The sequence below is a fragment of the Tenrec ecaudatus genome, chromosome 5, assembly GCF_050624435.1.
Source record: "Tenrec ecaudatus isolate mTenEca1 chromosome 5, mTenEca1.hap1, whole genome shotgun sequence".
NCBI lineage: Eukaryota > Metazoa > Chordata > Mammalia > Afrosoricida > Tenrecidae > Tenrec > Tenrec ecaudatus.
This window is the reverse complement of record NC_134534.1, coordinates 179,352,533-179,375,562: the sequence shown is the minus strand read 5'-3', so window position 1 is coordinate 179,375,562 and position 23,030 is coordinate 179,352,533.

The window sequence follows — 23,030 nt, the reverse complement described above, 5'->3', positions numbered from 1 at the left end:
CCCAAATGGCGATACTGCCATTAAGTGTGGCATTAGAATTATCCAGAGAGACCCTGGGTCATTTTTTAGTTTGTTTTTTAACTTTCTGACATAGAAATTGTAGGCCAAATTCGTGTGGGAAACTATGATGTAGTCCTCACGTGGTTTGTGAGGATCCTTGGTTATTGAAACTAAAATCCTACCTTCCAATTTCTCCCTCTCCCTGGTCTGATGCTCACGGTCCTCTTCAGCTTGACCCAGGAATTTATTTTTCTGAATTCTTGGGCATTTTATTCAATGCTAGAGAAAAATCTGTTATTACGTGTGTGTGCACATGCATGCATGCATGTATATGTTTGTTTTGAGATTATCTGATGGGCTATCTTGTATTAATATTTCTGTCTTAATTATTTTCTGTAGTCTCTATTATTTTGGTTTTGATTTCTGTCTTTAAATTCAACCTGAGTTCCTGGGTGGTGCAGACGGTTAGTGTGCCCAGGTGCCAACTGAAAGCCTGGAAGTTCAAGTCAACCCAGAGTTGCCTCAGAGAAAGGCCTGATCACCTATTTCTAAAGAACTGCTATTGAAACCCTGTGGAGCAGGTCTGCTGACACCTGGGGGCCCCTTGTGTCCAATCTAGGGTCAGTTTCACACCAGAGCACACATCATAACCAGTGTAGACTAGGCTCAGGAATACATACAAGCCACCTTTCTTCATTAGGAAAAACATTTTTTTGTTTTAGAATTTTGTAATTTTATAAAGGCATCTCTTTCTACATGTAGTCAGGAGCTACCTAAGTAATTGATGGTTTGTGAATGAAGTCTGGTTTTTAATGAACTCATTTATTTTACCCAATTTTACTTAGTTTAAGTAAGTCGCTATGGGTTGGAATTGACTCACTGGTATGGGGTTTTGATTGCAGGTAAGCTATTTAGGCTAAAACAACCCCACCTCAGTAGGTTACTAGGCACAGGACCACCATTCTTGTCCCTGATATATATAGGATGTTAGTGAAAAAGAGACATAGACCCGGCAGTGTGCAGAACAGAATGTTGCAGAATAGAGCTGTGCTCTAGTCTTCTCAGTGGTTGACTTTGGGGAAGCAAACTGCCAGGCCCTTCTGAGGGGCTGTGGGGTGAACGCTAACCTTTGAATTACCAGTTAAGTGCATCAATCCTTTGGACCACTTGGGGTCTCTGATGTGAAAGCAATGGAGTTCAAATCCCAGCCCTACTACTTCTGAGTTTAGCAAGTTTCTTGAATGTTCCAAGGCACAGTTGACTCATTTGTAAATGAGGAGGGAGGTTGTTTTACCTTCCCCACAGGATAAGTTTTAGGATCAAATACATTAAAACATGTAAAATTATTTGGAATAGTTCCCGGTATAGAGTGAACTTTCATTATTTTCAATATCCAGGGGAATGGCTATTTAAGTGTGATTCCTCCTCATCAGAGAGATTATTGGCCATTTTCATACATTGGAAAAAGCTCAGGTAATTCCAGATTTTATTATTTGTGCATATCTTAGGCAAATCCCAAATTCTTGATCCTTGTCTCTCTCTTCCCTTTGTCCAGGCCTCTTGGAGCTACTGTGGTTCATTTGTAAGGAAGAATATCAGGGTCAGATGCAGGGAACAGAAAAATGCTTAAGTATTTTCATTGGCTCTGTTCGTGTTTTGTGAAAGCTTTTACCCTGTGCTGCTTGCCAGGGGGCTTAAGTGACTATTGCATTTTGTAGAGAGGGGTGGGGCTATTTAGGGGACAAACAGGAAACCCGGGCCCCTTTCCTGGGTATATGGCCTGAATTTTGGCATCCAAATCTATGCTCCAGTTCCTGTCTCTCACAAGGAGTAGGGCAATAATACCTGTCCCAAGTTCTGCTCCAAGATAGTGCAAGAATGAATGGAATGTCTGGGAAGTCAGAATAGACAAAGGCACTGCCTTCAAGAACTTTTGCTAAGACTTTCCTTCTTTGTTCCAGCTATCAGACTAGATGTAAATCCTGAGATACTTAGTGATCATGAAAGAGAGCCCCTGCCCTTTAAGCAACTTTGTTAAGTATGGGCAAGATAGGTAAATCTATTCCTGCTGACGAAAATCATTATCATCAGCTCCAAATCCTCCCCTCCCTTTAAAACTTTTATTGTAAATTAGGGGGAAGCTTACATTTCAGATCATTTCTGTACCCAACAACTTTTTAAATATCATTTTATTAGGACTCTTACAACTCTTACATCAATTGACTCAAGCACATTTGTACATATGTTGCCATCATCATTTCCAAAACATTTTCTTTCGACTTGATGTCAGCTCCTCATTTTTCCCCTTCCTCTCTCGTGAACCCTTGAAAAATTATAAATTATTTTTATTTTCATAGCCCATGTTTCTGTTGTTCATCCCTGGGTTGGTGGGGGCGGGGTGGGGTGGGTAGGAGTGTCCTGGACATGCTCTGGTCTAGCTGTGTTTGTAAGATAGAACCAGGGTCATTATAATGGGGGGGGGTAGGGGGGCAGGAAGAAGCATCAAAGAACTTGAGGAATGTTGTGTTTCATGGGTGCTATATTGCACCCCAGCTGGCTCATCCCTTCCTTGTGACTCTTCTGTCAAGGGATGTCCAATTGTCTACAGATGGGCTTTGATTCTCCATTTCTACCCCTCTCATTGACATCAAAATGATTGTTTGTTTTGAGTCTTCTGATGCCTGATACCTTGATCCCATCAGCATCTCGTGATCACACTGGTTGATGTGCTTCTTCCATGTGGGCTTTGTTGCCTCCCTGCTAATGATCGCTTATTTAACTTCAAGCCTTAAGACCCCAGATGCTACATCTTATAAGAGCCGGGTAACATCAGCTTTCTTTATCATATCAGCTTATGCACCCATTTTATCTTCAGCAGTCATGTCAGAAAGGTGAGCATCACAGAATGCCAGGTTATTAGAACAAAATGTTCTTGCATTGAGAGAGGACATGAGTAGAGGCCCAAAGTCCATCTGCTACCTTGATACTTAACCTATACATATATGTACATAGACCTATATCCCTATCGTTATATATTAATATATTTACATGCATACATGTCTATGTTTATAACTCTATAAATGTCTTTTGCCTCCTAGTTCTTTCCTCTATTTTCTTTTACTTTGTTGACCTTCATTCTCCTCTCTGTACTTCCTCTTGGCTACATTACATTTGATTGAACCCCAGTAACCATTCTATACCCTCCTTGACATCGATTTTAGATCTCTGTTGTTCCCTTGGCCCTGGGTTTGTTGGCTGCCCCCTCCTTTATCCCCACCTCCTCCTCTTTCCTTCCCCATCCCCCCAACTGTCAGTGTCATTGTTTTCTCCTCATGATTGTTTATCCTGCCTATCTTACATAGACATGAAAAAAAAAACACCAATGAATAGTTCCAGGTCAGTCTGCTGACACTTATGAATGTTTTCCCATCAGATCTGAAGCAGTGCCAAGCCCTGCCCGGCCCTCACCCTCCCTGATTCTGAAGTCTATTTTCAGAATTTTCAGGGACTTTGTTGCTTTGCTCTCCTTGCTGCTTTTTTGCACTCCCTTCATGTTATGCCCTGGTGTTGTGGGGTCAGACCAGGCACAATTCCTGCACCACAACCAACTTAAACTATTTAACAACCCACCCAATAGCTTGCCCTATTCAACAGCCTCTCCATCCCCCCCACTCACTTTTTCTATATGACCTTCTCCTGTTAACACTTGTCTACCCTTAATGCCTATTTATTTTTGTACACAAACCTTTTATCTGGATTTTTCTTTTATAACAGTAGCCTCATACAGTAATTTGTCATTTTGCAATTGACTGTACTCAGCAAAATGTCTTCCGAATCCACCCTGGAATGAAGTGTTTCACACTGTCATCATTATTCTGTAGTCATGCATGCTAGTCATGTATGTGTGTGTGTGTGTGTGTGTGTGTGTGTGTGTGCGCGCGCACCATGTGTACGTAGCCACTCTCCACTGATGGGCATGTAGGCTGTCTCTATCTCTGGCTGTGATGAAGTGTTTTGATGAACATGGGTGTGCATGTCTGTGTGTGGTCTGGATTTTACTTCTTGGGGGATTCCAATGTCTCCATCTCTGGCTGTGGTGAATAGTGTCTTGATGAACATGGGTGTGCATGTCTGTGTGTGGTATGGATTTTACTTATTTGGGGGTATTCCATTGAAAGGATCCCTGGCTCATATGGCATTTCCTTCCCAGGTGTTTGAGGAAGCACCTTGCTGCTTTCCTTGGTGGCTGCCGTTTGACCGTCCCACCAGCAGTGCAAGGGGTTCCAACCTCTCCATGTCCTCTCCAGCATTTGTTATTTTCTGTTTTGTTTGTTTTTTTTTTTAATTGTGCTGTCAGTGCATGTGCAAGGTGGTGTCTCACTGTCGATTTGATTTGCATCTCCAGAATGACTTGTGATTGTGAGCATCTCTTCATATGTGTGTTGGCCCCCTGGATGTCCTCTTTTTTAAGATGGTAAGGTGGTACCTGACTCTCACTTTCTTTCCTTTCTGACTTCTCAGCGACGTTGCTCCAACAGTTACCTCCTTCCCCTCTGTTGCCGTTGCACATTTGGGCTTTCTCTCCCATAATGCCTTCCTCCTCTACGAAGGGCTGCAGATCTCCCCCACCCTAAACCATTCTGGTTTTCACCCAGTTAGTTTGGGCTCATGTTGACCTCACAGGTGTCCAAATAGCACTGGGCACCACAGGGCTTTCATTGGTCTATTCTTCAAATGTTCGTCATCAGGCTTTCTTCCAAAATGCTTCTGGGTAGACACGCTCAGCCAACCTTCCAGTTATCCACCAAAGGTATTAACTATTTGCCCCAACCACGGAACTTTTTCAAGATAGTTAGATACAAAGTAAGTTGACAAAATGGTTACTTCTTTTCTATGCTAGCAGTAAAAGTCGGAAGTTAAAGTTTTTACAGTGCCACATGGCTATGTGGTTGTTAGATTTTATGTCAACTTGAATTTGTAGGAGAGCGTAAAGGTGGGGTCCAACCCATCAATCAGGTTACAGCCTGTTGATGCCTCCTGGGGCCATGGTCTTGTAATAAGAGAGACACTGGGGATCCCTTCCACGCTCTCTGTTCCTTCACCTTCCTGCTTGCTGGGACTCTGTGATGGACTCCAGGGACAGCCCCATGTGGGTGACCTGACCCTGAGAGCTGTCTTCACCCTGCCCTGCTTCCACTGATATGGTTCTATTTGACTTGGCACCCACCGGCACCCACTGGGATCTCCTGGCTTCCTGTTCACCTTTCTGCATCATTGACCTGTAGGTACATGAATCTGAATAGGTACCTGGCTGGCATCAGACTTATCAGCTTGAGCTGAAGTGGGCTGGGACTCCTTCTTGATATCAAATCACTTCTTTTACCTATTTGAGTGTCCTTAGTTTTGTTTCCTTGGACAACCCAGACTAACGCAACTCTTTAGACAGCCCAGAGTTTACAAAAAGTTTCAGGATCCTTGTGACTAGAACTGTCTAATATTATTGACTAACATTAAAATGGGGAACAGATAAAGAGGGAGACAGTTTATGCTCTGAGATGGCAAAATTGAATTTAATCAAATTGCCAGTTGCATTTATTTTAATGCAAATGCAATGAAATCTACATTAAAAATGAAATAAGCGCATTACCTAGTTTACACAGAACAGTACATGCTTAATATCTACAAATAAGTAGGAGAGAAAATGGAATTAATGAATGCATGGTCATTTAATATATACAAAGGTGGCTTTTCAAGGTCAGGAAGGATGACAGTACAACCAATCGCATGACCTGACTAGGTGGTTTATTCCTTTAGAAGGTCAGAGGACAGTCACCTAGCATCTAATTCTCCTCAGACAAGCACATTCCAAACAGGTTAAAATACAGATTGACTTGTAAAATAATAAAATCATTAGGAGAAAACTTAAGATTCTGTGTTGATTACCTTTGGGCTACCTTCTAAGTAAGACAAGAAAAACATAAGTGAAAGGAAAAACATAATACACACTATGCACTTAGACACATATGTGTATACACACACACACACACACACACACACACATACACACACACACATTTGACTACCAGCCCAAAGGTGGGGGTCTGCCAAATGCTTGTGAGGCAGCGACCGCCATTGCATCCACAAGACTCTGCACCCACCGGCCTGTGCTTTTCCTGTACTCTCCATCATGGCACGTGGCTGTGGGAGCCTGAAGAGGGATTGATGGACTAGTATCAGACCTAGGGACTTGATTTGGACTGGTCTGGGATGGTTTCCTGCTATCCGATGACACCTTGCTTTAAAGCTCATTCTTAAACATAGATGAGTGTCAATGAATTTGTTTCTCTAGTCAATCCAGCCTAACACACCAACACTACAAATCTTTATGGGAGTAGAAAGCCTCATGCCCAAGCCCTGCACTTTTCATTTGGCTCACATGCATGTGAAAGTTGGACTGTGACTAAAGGGAAGCAGAGAAGAATTCACGTCTTTGAATCATGGTGTCAGAGAAAGAGTACTGGAAGCACCATGGACTGCCAGAAGAACGAACAAACCAAACTGTCTTGGAAGAAGTACAGCCAGAATGCTCCGTAGATGTGAGGATGATAAGACTTCATCTCACATGCTTTAGACAGGTTATCAGAAGAGAGCAGTCCCTGGAAAAGGCATTGTGCTTCGTGACTTAGAGAGTTAGCAAAGAGGAGGGAGGCCTTCAGTAAGATGGTCTACCACAGTAGCTGCAACAAGGAGCTCGAACATAGCAACAGCTGTGAGGTGAGGATGCCACAGGACCGAGAAGTGCTCCCTTCTGTTGTACATCGGGTTACCATGGGCCAGGACTGACTTGGTTATACCTCACAACAGCACCATCCTGTACCCACACCTGGAGGCACGTGGCTAACAGAACGCTGGGATTATCTTGCGATTACACGTGTAGAGCACCGGTGCAGAGGCAGCATCTGAAAGAGTGGGGTGCTGTAATGTGGAGTGAGATCATCAATATAGGGTTTGGAGCATAAGCATTTGGAAGTCAAGATAGGGAAATGGACTTGATGCCTTTCATTGTTTTACAGAATTGTTTTCCCCTTCCCATCCCAGCATTGTTGAGTTTGGGTCTTTATTTAAAACAGCAAGTGGATACCTCCAGCAGGGGACACAATCGGTCCATTAAATTACGAGTTGAGCCTGGATATTTTGGACTTTTGTGGTACTGTCCTCATTAGGCAAAGATGGAGTTCCTCTGTCGGCTGGGATGATCGCTACTGATGATGGAGCAGCAGATTACCTTGCTGCTACACCCCGTGGCAGGAGGAACTGGGTCTGAATCTTGAGTTTTCTCTGGGGATAACTTGCAGTACTATCACATTCAATAACAAAAAAAAAACAAAAGGAAAGTGGGTGCAAACCGTAACAGACCTACACAGTGTGTTCCTAATCACAAGACCAGCAGTTCGAAACTACCAGCCCCTTCCCGGGAGGAAGATGAGACTGTAAACAGATTCCTGTAAACAGTTACAGTCTCAGAAACCCACAATGGGCAATTCTACTCTGGAATCAACGTGATGGCGTTGAGTGAGAGAGCTGCTGACCTTTGGACTAAAATTCTGCAAACTACATTTCCCAGCCTTCCTTTCTAGCTGGCCTCCTATTAGTTATTAACGGGAAAAGTCCAGGAGACTTGGGCTGGTGTAGGAGAGCGGAAGGGAATTCTTGCTGCCCTTTCGTGCCTGTCAGTGTTTGCTTCTGCGTCAGCAGAATGCGGGCTTCGGCTGTTGGCTTCTGTTGGCCCTCCTTGGACCAGAGTCCAAGCATCCTCTGAGCTGTGAACCCTCTTCAGAACATCATCCGGGTATAGCATTCCCCTGGGGTTCAAGCACAAGGGCCCTTATTCTCGATCCTTCTCTGATAGCATCGCCACTTCCATTAGATTCCCCTGGACTGACTGGAGTTGCTGCTTTGCAGTTAGGAATTTCTGAGTTCCTGTAGCATCTCTGCTGGGTTCTTCCAGTCTCCTATTTGAGTAACCAAGTCACTGCAGCTTTCAGTCTTCTCTGTCCAGGTGATTAGCAGGTGTCTTTTTTCCTAATTAGGTTTTACTATGACTCTACATCAGAGGTCCTGAAACTTTTTAAACAGGGGCCAGTTCACTGTCCCTCAGACCCGCTGGAGGGTCGGACTATAGTTTAAAAAAATCTGTGAACAAATTCCTATGCACACTGCACATATCTTATTTTGAAGTAAAAAACAAATGGAGCAAAAACACCCAGCGGGCTGGATAAATGTCCTTGGCAAGCCTCATGTGGCCCATGGGCTGTAGTTTGAGGACCCCTGCTCTACATCATATTACATCTGTCTGTCTATTATCTATATCTATTGCTATCTATCTATCATCTATCCAACCACCCCATACCCCATCTATCATCTACCCACCCCATACCCATCTATCTATTTATCTCTAATCTATCATCTATCTATCTCTAATCTATCTTCTATCAACATATACTAATTTAGCTAGCAAGGATGGCAAATAAGAGGGGAGAGAGAGAGTGTGTGTGTGTGTGTGTGTGTGTGTGTGTGTGTGTGTGTGTGTGAAGAGTTCTTGGGTGAAGTCAGAGATTTCTTTCAATAGAATTTCTCAGAAGTGAAGGTGACTTTGCCCTACCTCTCCTTCCTGGTTTACACCCTTTCCCTTTATCCTAGCCTCCAGAGTCTCCTATCCCCTCCTATCCAAAACTATGCCTCTTTCCTGACAATTGATTCTAAGCTTAGCTGGTCATGAGGAATGAAAGCTAATGAACAAAGCTGCAAGGAAGGACCCTTCTTGAATTGTTGGCACTCTGGAAGAATTTCTGGTACTTTTGAAGCTACAAGCGCTCTTCATGCTTAAAGGGTGCCAGCAGAGTGTAACCATGAGATGACTTGGCAGGTTACTGTGGAAAGATGATGCTGGTCTACTCTGACCAAGAGACCGAGTGAGTTTCATCCAAGGTTATGTTCTGGAATTCGGGGCACTTGGGTGCAGATGATAGGCTCCCTCTTTCTGCCCCACCATACCTGGCTCTGCAACTATCAGGTTCCAAATCCTCCCAACCCCTTTGAACTTGAGTATTCTCTTTCCAGCAAAAAGAGCAGGAATGGTCTGACACTAAAAGGCTGTGTACAGAGTCTAAGGACTTTATCTTTGCACTGTTTACTTAAGGAGTAGCAGTGAAGATGCTTGTGGCTGCAAGTAACAGACAACCGATCTCAAAATCACTTAAACTACCCAACAGCTGTGCTCCCAGGCATACACCGCACAGGCATGAGCACCTAGGTCCTCAGTGGAGACACCCTAAATGTTTGCAACAAAGGAGCCGTACAGTGCAATATTACTGAGCCACAAAAGGGAATGGCATACTGACTCATGCGATAGCACAGACGAATCTCGACAACATAATAATAAGTAAAAGAAGCCAGCCACCAAAGGCTATTTGAATATTGTACATATTTGACCTATTATAAAATTTCCATTACAAGTAAACCGGGAAAGCTCAGCAGTAGATCAGGAGGTGCCTAGGCCTGAGGGAAACGGGGGTCTGAGGGTGAAAGCTAAAGGTGATGGAGTTTCTGATGGCGGTGAGGTATCTGCCCTGAAACTGGTTATGGGGCTGCTTGCCCAAGTCTGTGAATACGATAAAAATCAGGGGTTGTGCACCTTAAGAGTGTGACTGATGAGGTTTATCAGTTGTATATCAAAGTTAATAACAAAAAAATATTTGAATGCTAAGACAGATTCCTGTCCAGAACAAGAATCTGGCTCACCATTGGTGAATTTAATGCTTAAACCATGTCATCAAAGACCTAGAATTTTTTTTTTCATCTGCCTCCTTCAGCTAGTGATTCTCTCATGTTTGGAGAGTGCCGGCAGCTTCAGGCCGCCCAGAGATGAAAAGCAATGTTCTTTCCTTGCGTGTCCTTTTATTTCTGGAGACAAACCATTCCCAGTGGTCTCCTAGCTAAGCAGCCATCACGTCTCACTGACTAGAACTCCTTTCATACCAGCGTTCCCTCGCCGGAGGGGCGAGGGAGTCACTGGGCTGGATTTAGAGGGATGGGCTTACGCCTGAGTCTTAAGGAGGAGAACCAGCCAGGGGGTTTCTACCATGGGACCAAGGGGATGTGGTTGTTGATGCGACTCACAGAGCATCTGCCACACGCAAAAAATGTGGGAGATGGAATTTGCTTGCCAGAAGAATGGAATCAAAGTGGACTGTGAGTTTATATCTTACGCATTTACTTACCAATCTTTTATCTATCTTCTGTGAGCCTCTATTGATTAAACTACCATCTCTCTATCTCTCTATCTATCACCTTGGGAGGTGTGTATAATTAGCCAATGCTGACTGAAAGGTTGGAGACTTGAGTCTACCCAGAGGTACCTCAGAAGAAAGCCTGGCAATCTACTTCCCCCTAAAATCAGTCATTGAAAATCCCAATGGAGCACATGGGGTCATCCTGCATTTCAATCTACTCCATGGGAACTGATGGTAGAGGATCTAGCTAGCTATCACCTACACACACGCACACACACACACACACACAGAATAATTATATGCCTGACTAATAATTAAAGGCTGTCGATTTTCTCTCTCTATTCTCAAATTTGCAACAAGATTTAGAAGAAGTAATACTGATTGATTGAGAGCCAGTTCTCTGGCACTCTGCTGGCCTCTAGAGGCAGTGTGGTCCTGTGCTGAATTTGCCCATCTCTTCCTCGTGGCACAAGTGCCAGGAAAACAGCTACAGGGGAAAAGGAGAGAGCATTTGGCTCTGGCCTCTGAGTGCAGGGCACACCCGTGATCTTGGCATTGGTCACCTCTCTAGCATTCCCTGTGCTGACCTTGCCCTGGCCAGCACTAGCAGACGGTACATGAGAGTCTCCCCAGTCACATGTGATTGTGTTTAACTTGATAGAGCTTTGAACCAACTTCAAGCTGTGCCAGTGTGGAGATCAAAGTCAGCAAAGGGTACACATCTTAGAAACGGCGAAGCTTTGCAAAGAAACAAACCTGATTTAAGCCAAAGCCAAGGGGAGTGTGATGTTTTGACCGATGCAGAACACAAAGAGAGGAGGTTGTTTTCCCTGTGTGTTATTTGTTTTGTTTTCCCCTCCCAAGTCTGTTTATTAAAGTCCATACTTTAAAATAAACACAGAGAAATCTCGTGTTCTTTTTGTAAGCACATCGGAGTCCTTTGAAGCCAAGGATAATGAGTGTGATAACAGACGAGTGTTTGTCCTCCCCTGGGCTCTGTGTTTAGTTAGCTGGGTCCGGAAGACTTGAAAACGCGTTGGCTCTCCAGAGAGGTTTTCAGAATCAACTCTGTTAGGACAGAGGTAGAGGGTACAAGCCCTTAAAAGTCCCTCTCCCAAGGGACCACATTGCCTGGGCAAATGGCTCTGCTTTCTTAGCATTCACGCTTAAGTCAGAAACTCTCACTTTCCCTACCTGTATCCTCTTTTGGGTTCTGTACTGGTCCTTCTGCACAGTCACCTGCTGGTAAATGCTTACAAGTCAATTCTGGGGCACAGGGGACAGGAAGCCTGGTGTGCAGCACTTGCCACCTACTGTGCTGCCAATAGTCCAACGGTGGTGGAGTTCAAGTTCCTAACACTAGGTCACTGGAGACAGACCTGGGAAGAGATATGGGCAGGGAGTGGGCCCCAAGACCCCCACTGCCACAACCTCTGCCCTCCTCCACAATCTTTTCCTTCCGGGACATGGAAGTTAACAAACAACCGAATTTCAGTAAATGTTTATAAACATCAGCTTCCGCGGAAGCACGGTGAGTTTCTTTTCTGTTCTTTTTCGACATGCCCTTACCTTGTGTTGCAGAGACACCCGCCTCCATTTTCTTTCCTCCGTCGACGTGCACAGTGACCCGGGGCTATTTTGGTCACTTCCTTTGGGCAGTTCCTTGAATTGTTTTGAGGGCACTGTATGATTCATAGAGCCCTGCTTCCTTTCCAGCCCGGGCAGCTGGGAAAACGGGGCTCCCTAGGATTTTCCTCTGTTAACGGATGTATCCTGAGGCCATTCATGCTTAGCTGGGCCTGGACAATGCGAGCTCTGGGCCCTGGCGTCCAGCTCCCCTAGGAGTGAGATGTCTCTGGGTGGAATGGAAAGCGGTCCTAGAAGGAGGGGAGGGGGCCTGGGGTGCATGGGAGCCCAGCTCCTGCTCTGGTTTGGTGATGATGGGGCCCACATTCGGTCACAGAGCTGGAGGCAGGTCCAAAGACACGAGCACAGATTTTAGGCTTAGAGTTTACAAGCTGGAAGCTTAGGCAGTGCCTTACAAAAGGCGAAAAGCAAAGCAGATAATGTTTGTCCAAGGTAGGGGCATTGAGGAGGCTGGCGGGGTCTTCAGACCCAAAAAATGCCAGGAAGGGCCCGATACAGCCCCTGGATGGACAGCCCTGAGAAAGCTGATGGCCAGAGGTCATACCAGCATCATGGGGTGGATGGAGTTAAAAGGACAGAGAGGCCTTCCGAGAAAATAATTGGAAGAATCAAAAACATAGTCAGCTATAAAAAGGAAGTAAGCTCAGAATCATTATGAGACGTCTAATACACCAGACACAGATCATATGATGCGCTCGTAAAAACCACCTCATTGCATTGAGTTGATGCTGACTCATAGGACATGGTGGAACTGCCCCTGTGGATTTCCAAGACCCTGTGACCTTTTACAACAGCAGAAAGCTCTTTCTCTCACCAAGCGGTTAGTGGTTTCGAACTACTGACCCTGAGGTTAGCAGCCCAATGTGTAACCACTATACCACCAGGGCTCCTTTACATAATCTTACTTACCAGACTAGGCACATGCCAAGAGACAGAAGGGAGATAAGAACCTAACAGGAGATGAGGGCAGTGGGGATCTAGAAAACAGAGCAGTTTCTGCTTGGGGTGCTGAAAAAGTTCTGGAATTAACTAGTGGGCATGGTTAGCCAAGGAAAATCAAACTGGAAAAAAAATTGTATAAGCGGATTGATGCAGCAACCAAGGGACATAGCAAAAACCAAACTCACTGCCAATTTGAGTCAATTAGAACTCATAGTAACCTTACAGGGCAGAGAACAACTGCCCCAGGGGGGAAGAAGGGGTGTGGTTTCTGAAGCTGCACATCATTCCAGGAGCAGAAAGCCTCCTCTTTCTCCTGAGGAGCAAGTGGTGAGCATGAACCACCAACCTTGCAGTTAGAAGTCCAGCGTATAACTCACTACACCACTACAGCTCATCTTTCTCATGAATATGCAAACGAAGCCCACTGTGATCTAAGGTGACCCCCTATGCAATAGAGTAGAACTACTCCATGAGTTTTCTCAGCAGCAAACTTTATGGGAACAGAATGCCAGGCCTTTCTTCCTCAGTGCCAGTGCGTGAGTTCAAACTGTCAAATTTTCTGTTAGTAGTAGTCAAACACTTACCCATTTGTGCTACCCAGCCTCCTTTGTTTTCCTATACCAACAAGTAGACCACGTACATGTCTTATGCCATGCATCCGTGTGGTCTCCACCAGGAGAAGTGAGAAATGTTGCGCAGAAGCACACTAAGAGCTGAAGATCAGCAGACACAGGGAGATGGCAACAGACAAGCCCACAATGGGCTTGTCTGTCGGGTTTTCACATTTGGAAGACTAGCTGTGTTAGGCAGGGTTGACAAGAGAAACAAATTCAGAGACACTCATATGTGTAAGAGAATACATTATATTAAGAAGTTATGACTTATCAAGCAAACATTCCAGCCCAGTCCAAATCAAGTTCATAAGACCAACTCTAGTCCATTAATGCCTCTTCAGACTCATGCAGCAACATGCAATGATACAGAATGCAGGAAGATCACAGTGGGTGCAAAGTCTTCTGGATCCCAAGGTGCAAAGTCTTCTGGGTGCACCTCTGCAGCTCACACGAGTCTTAGCATGTCTCCAGCAGCTCTCTGAGCATGGCCCTTCAACAGGAAGGGGAAGCAGGGAGAGTGTGTGGCCCACCTCCAGGGAGAAAGAGAGGCTGGCCTTGAAGAGTCATGTATTTTGGTTGCCCTCAAATCAAGCTGCAGCCAGATTGGCAAGCTAAACTCCATCCACATGTTCCCATGGTAGTCATGTTAGCGCACACACAAAAAAACAATTATCATAGTCCACCCCTTCACTCTTGTACCTCCAAGTTGACACGAGATTATGTAACTACCACACTAGCTATTCCCCTGCTCACTGTTCTTTCAGGTGAAGTAAGGACTCTGGCGAGAAGTGCGAATATAAGGAGAAGCTGGAGGGGTCCCTCCTGACTTGCTTCCCAGCTATGTCCATAAGCACCCAGTGCCCCCTTAGACTGAACTTGTACTTATTCAGTTTGATGTATCAAACCAGTCTCTGTTGAGCTTCTTCTTCAATACCTTCTGGTCCCCTCCCCCCTTTTAAAAAATCATTTTATTGGGGGCTCTTACAGCTCTTATCACAATCCACACATTCCTCCATCATGTGAAACACATTTGTCCATATGTTGCTATCATCATTTTCTTTACTTTAAAAAATAATTTTATTGGGGGCTCATATAACTCTTATCGCAATCCATCTATCTATCCATCCATCCATTGTGTCATGCACATTTGGACATTTGTTGCCATCATCATTTTCAAAACATTTTTTTTCTATTTTGAGCCCTTGGTATCAGCTTCTCATTTTTTTCCCTTCCCTCCCCCACCCTGCCTCCCTCATGAACCCTTGGTAATTTGTACTTTATTATTATTATTTTCACATCTTCCATCTGGTCACTTCTTAATATGAGTTACCCATTGGTAAACCGCTGATTTCTTTAGGACCATAATCTCCATCAACTTTTCACAACCTTTTCATGATTGCACCATTCTTCCACCCAAGCTGCACCAAAAATTTGGCATTTATTCTTGCTTCAATTTCAGGAGAATTCGCCAGGTGGATAGGGGTTCTTTTCAAACTGATGTCTTATCCTTTTTAGTGACTCAGACATGGTTATAACAGTTTAGTATACTTTTATTTCAAGTATCTTGAAATCGGCGCATGTTTTTTCATACACACATTTTCTAAACTTTTTGAAGACTCCTCTTACTAGTAAATTTATATCCTTGCTTCAGTACCAGGTTCAGCCAAACCAAGTACATGAAAAGAGGAACAGACCCCACCTACTCCCATCACAGAGACACCTTGGGGCCTGAAAGAGGCTCACGGAGGTGGCTTCTGGTGCTCTTGAGCCTCATGGAGTTTGTCTTGCTCCTTTTCTGGCCCTGCCTCCATTCTGGGGCCATGGTCTCCATTTCACTAGCTGCCATCCTGATCCCACTAGGCCTTTGGGGCAGATGACCCAGCCAGACGGTAATCCCGGCTTACGCTTTGGCCTCTGCTGTGCAAGCCCTGTGCCTCAGTTGCATGAACTGTGGAGTGCAGTTCACTCCAAAGCTGCTTGTCCTTCCACGTGACATGCTGTCCTAGGTCACTGCCTGCGTGGGTGGGGGCTGCATGGGAGCCCACCCTGCCTGCTGCTTACGTCTGGAGTGGAGATGCTGGCCTGGGCTCCACAGTCTCCTTACCTTTTGCTGGTTCCTGAGTTTCTCACCAGTCCCATTTCAGTGGTTTTCCCTCCTCCTTGTGGTGGCAGAACAGAGCTAGCCTCGAGTAAATGAGCTCCACTAATCAACGAGAAATCAATTATCTTGGTTGGCAACGTGTGGGAAAGTCAGATGGGATTGAAGTCTGAGGTCAAAATGCAGTACCGTTAACCAGCTGTGAGGTTGAACTGTCAGCTAGTTAACCAGCTGTGAGGTCGAAATGTCGTCCAGTTGACCAGCTGTGACTTTGGGAACACTGCTGAACTTCTCTGTGGCCCCATTTCCTATCTGTGCCTTGGGGATAAATCATTTGGGATGTTGGGGGTGGGGAGCATTAAAGAGTTCATATAGGCAAAGGACTTCAAAAATGCTTAGCCCAGGGCAATTACTCATTAAGCTCCATTAGCTATTGGTATTATTACATGTTGGTCAGGTCACTTCAGTGAGCCATCGCCAAGCAGTAAATTAACTACCCAGTTGCAGACTGCTGGATGCTAAGCCGCAGTTCTCTCAAATAACAGCAGAGTTACCCGTGGTGGATGGCTCTCAGAGATGAAAACAAAATACAAAGAAAGGCCTGGCAACATCCTTCCAAAAAAAAATTTAACCAGTGAAAAGCCTATTGAGCCTAACAGAATGTTGTCCCATGTAAGCTTGGAGATGAACCTAGTAGGATGGAAGACACTACACAGTGACTCTGACAGTGGAGTCAAACACAGTGATCATGACAAAGGCACTGTTCTGGGTAATGTTTCATACCACTGCACGTGGGCCCTCCATGATTTGAAGCCAGCTCAGTGGCAATTAACAACAACCAGCAATGGATAGCCAGAAGCAACCGACATAGACTCTCCTGCTAGTAGGAGTTCTGGTGGTGGACTGAGTTCTGTTAACCACAAGGTTGGTGGTTCAAACCTACCAGCTACTCCATAGGAGAAAGTGAGGCTTTCTGCTCCTGTATATATTTACAGCCTCTAATTTACAGTTCTACTCTGTCCTGCAGGGTAATGAGGAGTCAGAATTGACTCAATGCCAATTTGTGTGGTTTTAGTTCAGTCCTGTTAGTATCAGTCACACCAAGTTCATAGGCTAGCACTTGGCTCAATTCTGCCCAGCAGATCTGAAATGCTAGCCAACACAGAGCTACCAAACAGTGCCCAGAGGTCTGAACCACTTCATGTACTTCCAAAGGCAGAACGGACTCCATGTCATCTTGGACAAATCGCACTATTTTGTACCCATCCAAAGTAATCAAATCTGGGTCGCCTAATGGGTGTCCAGCCTTTTTCATAAAACTGATTGGGAGATGCATTAAAACATTAGAAGTGAGGGGATGATGGAACCCAGCAACCACTGAAAGAAGCCATCTCGTACATCCTGGGCACCTAGTAGAAGAGGGACTCATTTTCCATCCAAGACTGATTTCCCATCAGTCCCCCAGAGACTTTGCCTCTCTGAAATTCCTGCTGGAGAACTTGAAAGTCACCATGACCAAGCAAGACCTACAGTTCCTACTTTCTCCTGGCTCCGCTGAATCTCCAAGAGGCCACAGAAAGAGCCCATGGCCCCAGAGCCTCAGAGTGGTAGGTGCAGCACCTCACGTAGCACCATCCGTCGTTAGTGATCATGGTCCCGTTCCTATGTTACTACTGCAAGAGGAGCCATCACCAGCGACCCCCCCGCCCCCTCTGCCACCACCACCACCACCACCTCTAACACCTGAACCAGAAGGACAGTCTGTGGGAGAACTGGAGTCTCATCTTGGGCCAGTTCCAGAGAAGGCTCCTGGATGTGTAAAGGGGCATTCCCAGGACCCTGGCCCTCTGACTTGAGTTTTTCGTTGAGGCTCTGAGCTCAGGCAGGACCCGCCAGTGTCTTCTAGAAAACACATCCGCTGTGCTCTGGTTTACTGTGGCCACCCTGATGCCCACGTACAGGAGGACAAGTTCTTGCTCTCTGCACCGTGGAGGGGGAAAGGGATACGCAGGCCCTGCCATCGGCACCTCCGGCAGCCTGGGAGGAATGAAAGAGGCTGTGACTGTGAGTAAGTACTGTCAGTGCTGTGTCTGGGGACGCCACACACTGACAGACACACACAGAGTAGGCAGTGAGCTGATGCCAGGGTGCCGGGCGGCCACCAAGACACAGCGACAGGCTTTGGGGCCCCGGTACTGTAGTCAGGGACGTGCTGGGCTGCTAACCACAAAGTTAGTAGTTTGAAACCACCAGCTGCTCTTCGGGAGAATAGTGAGGCTTTCTCCTCCTGTACAGTTATAGCTGGGAAACCCTCAGGGACAGTCAGACCCTGGCCGATAGGGTCACTGTGACCTGTGAGTCGGCATCGACTACCTGGGAATGAGTTTGTGGTTTGAGGAAAAGGAGGTCGTGCTGGGGGTTGGGGTAGAGGGGTGGAAGCAGTCTCTTCCCACCCTTCATTCGCTCAGTCTCATTGTGGCTCATTTGCTCTCTGTTGCCAGCGGGTGTGAAAATTATGGTGTGACTGTTGTGAGGGATACACGGTATTTGGAAATGGGGTTCAGAAATGGTCCCAGGTCTCAGGTATCGGAAGATGGACTCCGTAAGGACAGAGGGTTTCCCCTGAGATACATTCCTGTGAGCCTAGTAGTCTCTGGAAATGTGGGAAAGAGTCCCCGCGTGGGGCCAACAGTTAATGCCCTTGGCTACTACCCTGAAGGTTCGACTCCACCCAGCGGCGTCAACTGGAGATCTATTTTCCAGAAACCCAGGCGTGGAAAACCCTATTGAGCACAATTCGGCTCCAACACACATGGGGTCCCTGTGAGTCAGGCCCGACTCAGTCGCAGCTGGTTTATTTTGCAGGGGCGGTGGGGGGTAGGGTGGGGTGGGGAGCAGAGGAAGGCGGGGCTGGAATGGGAGTTGGCTCCTCCCACTCATTTTGGTACTCTGTCCCATGTTGGAGCGGACCCACGCTCTGGACAGAAACCTCCAGTTGAGCAAACTCTTTTTTTCTCTCTCCTCTGCGGTGCTCTGCTCCCACATCAGGTGTTCGGCATTCTAATTTCTTTCCCTTTTGCCTTCCATTAAGACCTTCTCTGGAGACCAGTTTAATGAACTCATTTCCCTATGATGCCAATTAGCTATAAGGCTTGAAGTACTATTCTCAGCTCATAGATAACAGCATCTTAAGAGGGGAGAAGGAAATGGGCTTTTCTGCAGCATTTCCAGCATCAGTGGGCTAGGAGGGCAGTTAGGGGGTTGAATGCATATGTTTCCAAAAGTTTCTGGGGCTGGGGGTGAAGATTCCATTATTGTTTGATTCCATTTCCCTCTAACTCTTGGAAGTCCCTCCTAGACACACACACATGCCTATAAGGAAACACACACACACACACACACACACACACCGTACCCCAAACCCTGCAGTCCCAGACACCTGTTCTAGAAGACCAATGCTGGTTCTTCTCAACTGAGCACCCAGCTCCTGACGGGCACTGTGCTTGGTCCTTGCTCTGTTCACTGGTGAAGCACAGTCTTGGTGAGTCTTGGGTCTGTTTGACTCATCACTCAGCCTTGCTGTGTAACTTGTACTTGGCTGAAGGGCAGGGTGGCTCATTCTGGAAGGAAGCCCTAGCATGCATCTGTCTGGAGGAAGGACGTGATGTGTGTGTGCGTGTTCAGAGGACACAGATGTGCGGTCGGCTAGGCCCTGTCTGGTGTGATGTGCTGACTGTCATCCACTCAGCTCATCCTCATGTCTGGTCCTTGCTGACCCTTGCCCTTTGCCTCAGAGCTGAGGTCACTCTGTAACCGAGCCAGCGCCCTTGGGCACCGTAGCCCCTGCAACCCGATCGTGTGGGTCCTGAAGCTGCTGTCCGATTCTCTGGCGTTGGCTGTGGGGCTTGCTCTGGGAAAGGACTCTTAAGTGCATGGTGAGGAAACACATTCCACGCCTTCCCCGTGCTCTCTGTGGGAGCCGGCCAGGATTCCTGTCTGAATTCCTCTTCATTAAACAGTGATGGGCTCCCCACCCGGAAGCTCCAAAGCGCTCATTTCAGGGGATAATGATTGTTTTTGCAGGAGGGAGCCGATGGTCTTTCTGCGCCTGTTTCCATACCATTTCTGTTTCTGCGCACCCAGAGCCGCACTTCATTGGAAGCAGATGGCAGCAGCAACCCCCGACGAGCAGGGCAGACGCCCCCTTTGATGCCTCTGCTAGACGTGCCTACCTCTTGGGCAGTCCTGGCATCAGCTCAGCCAGAACGCTGCGGGTCGGTGGGCTGGGGCCCGGAGGTCCAGTGAGGGAGCAGAACAGTAGAAGTGGGGACAGACTGGGGGATGGAAAACAGAGACAGCGGCCGTGGGGTGTGGTTAGGGAGGGTCAGGATTAAGAAGGCAGGAAAGAAATAGCCCCAGAGAAGAGAGGCAACCCAGGCTTCCCGGCCTCTCAGCACCCACGTCTTGGTGTTAAGACAACTGGGAAATGGTTTCCTCAGGCAGCTACCCCTGCAAAGGGAATTGGTTCTGAAGCCTCAGCGAGAAAGACCTGGGCCTGACCTACAGAGTCATCTGCCTCTGTGCCGGGTAATGAAAACCATATTCGCCACCACGGTTCCTCCGGAGAACATTAACTCTGTTTCTTGGGCTCCAAAAAAGGCAACGGAGGGCCTGCTGCTTCCCATGCCATGATCACTGCCAAAGTCGGGCGTGGGCAGCCCGGAGTCCTGCCAGCACTGCAGGCCCCCAGGCCACTTCAGCGTTGTCCAAAGGTTACCCACCACACAGCAGGGCCAGCAAACCCCTCCATGCAGACTCACACTGACACCTTCCTGCAGGGGACATACTCGAGCATCAGTACAATCATTGGGCTGTGGAGAGGACCTCTTCCCCTCCGGCCCCAGCCCTAAGACCAAGTGACAAGCCGGCATTATGCTGCCCTTGAATCTGGGAGCACCTGGAACGAGGGTCAGCCCTGTCCAGGATGGCCCGGTTAAGGCAGATGCTCCCAAACCTGGGTTTGATCCTCCGTGGGTCAAACTTGACTTGCTGGTGACCAGCTTGGTTTTCCTGCTCATCGGGAGACCTCCTGAAATAAGAGTCCCTCGAGAGGGAGAGGGAGGCAGGCACGACAAGCTGGACTCGGTGGCAGAGTGAATGGGGAGGGGCCCATGAATGAGACCGCTCTGGGTTCAGCCTCCGGTGTGCTCCCGACTTGCCTCTGAGCACCACTCCCTATGGATTCGTAGCTGACGCCTCTCCGGAGAGAGGGTCGTGGGAAAAAGCAGACCCAACTCTTCCATATTCGTAGAGCTCCGAACCCTCCCAGTGGAATCTGACACAAGCGGGGAGCGATGTGCTCCCCAACTTTGCATCAGACCAAGGGACCCTCCGGCATCTCAGCAATTGCTCCCATGCCAAGGCAGTGCCAGGCCCGAAACTGTAAGGTGCCCCCAAATACAGACCGGCAGCGGACCGTCAGGGTGAGAGCAAGCCTGAAGCCATGAAAGAGAAACCAAGGACAGTGACGTGAGGATGAGGGAAGCCACCTCGTTCTTGTTCTTCCATTGGAAGGAGCTCGGGGAAGACTGCACTGCCAGATTGTTGTGACACCGCCCCAAAACCAGGCTCAGTGAGGGTAGGCGCTAAGGCGACCCCGGAGCCCATTCTCTTTCCGTCAGGCAACACGGCGTGCCGACTCCGCCCGAGAGAGTGTGTGGCTACCGTGTTGGCGGTGAGTTGGAGTCCACACGGCGTTCCTTCCTTTCTTTCACGCACAAACGTTTCCACCGTTCAGACAGTCTTGGATCACGTTCCCACATCAGAAAGCGTTTGGTGACATAAAAATAAAGTTAGACAGCTGGCGTGTCCCTGCCCATTTCAGGAAATCTGATCCAAGAGCCGAAAGAAACTCCATCCTTCAAGGGGTCTTGGAATGAGTGAACAGCCGGAGGCCAGAGCAGAGCGAGCTTCAGGGAAGAGAACTTGAAAGGAATAGGAGTCTGCCGAGGAAGGCTGAGCAGAGTTATTCATGGGCAAGGCCCACCACCGGACCCTTTGCCATCGCCTCTGTTCCAACTCAGAGTGAACCCTAAAGCACAGAATAGAATGACCCCCGTAGGGTGTCTGAGGCCGTCAGTCTCTATGAAGACAGACAGCCACATGTCTGCAGAGTGGCTGGTGGCTTCAAACCACTGAGCTTTGACATGGCAGCGAAGTCCTTAACCGCCGTCCCCCGAGGACTCTTGTGAGCAAAACGGGGGAAATAGAGGGCTTGGAAGGGTTGTATGGTCAGAGGTCCCCAAACTGGTGTCTGCTCTTAAATATGGAGCTAACCTCTAGGGTTCCCAGAGTTCAGAACAATTTGTAATTTTGTCCTGAGCTGGATGGCTTTCAGGATCCACGTCCTCCTGAAAGCTGCATCTTCTTTTTGCTTGCTGTTTCCATTCGTTTCTTCGTGGATTGCTATGAACTTCATCTCTGAGAATCATAAGCAGCTTCATGGTGGAGACAACCCTACACTTAGACTACTGAACAGGTAGCAGAGGAACTCAGTCCAATGCAAACCATATTTTGTTCACTTGCGTTACCTTGGGGATATACCTTGAAAACTCTGATGCCGCTCCTAAAAGGATAATCATGTCAACCGCTGAGAGCTTAGGAGTCTCTGGAGGCTGCAGAGGGTGAACGCACCTGTTGCTAGCCAGGAGGTTGGAGGTTCGAGTCCACCCAGAAGCACTTGGAAAGAAGGGCCTGGTGATCTCCTGAACACTCAGCCACTGAAAGCCCAACCGAGCACAATTCTGCTCCGACACCTGCAGGCTGCTATGAGTCAGTCAGTTAGTCCGCGACTGTGTGTATGTGCGTTTAATTGATAATTTGCTATATATTAGATTCCACACATGCACAACTTTTAATATATAAACCATTTTATCCAAGTGTATGAGATGGGTATTTGAGGGCCCTCTTTCTCCCCTCTGATGAGGGACTTAGGGAATGGTGAGATGAAGAAGCTGGCTGAAGTGGATGAATAGTATCTGGCAGACAGAGTGGGACCCAGGGCTCTCGGACCCTGGATCTCCCTGACATGTGTCCTGCAGGTGATATCTCTGGGCTCAGGTGGGAGCCCACATGCCCACACTGCTTTCCTGTCTCCTGAGCCTCAGAGACGCCTTATACCATTGACGATGGGAAGTGCCCTCAGAGTGATTGCCCCGCTGGGATACCGCATCTCACGGTTTGCAAGGCACACACTCACTGGTATGCTGCCCAGACTTGAGCCTGGCTGGTGCTGTGCTCCAGGACCGGACGGGCTTCTTGGGAAATGGCTGCTCCGTGCCGGATCAAGACTTGGTATGCAGATGCTGGAGAGGTTGTAGAGAGATTATAGCCCTCCTCCACTCGTTGGGGGACTGTAAATATGCCCAGCCACTGTGG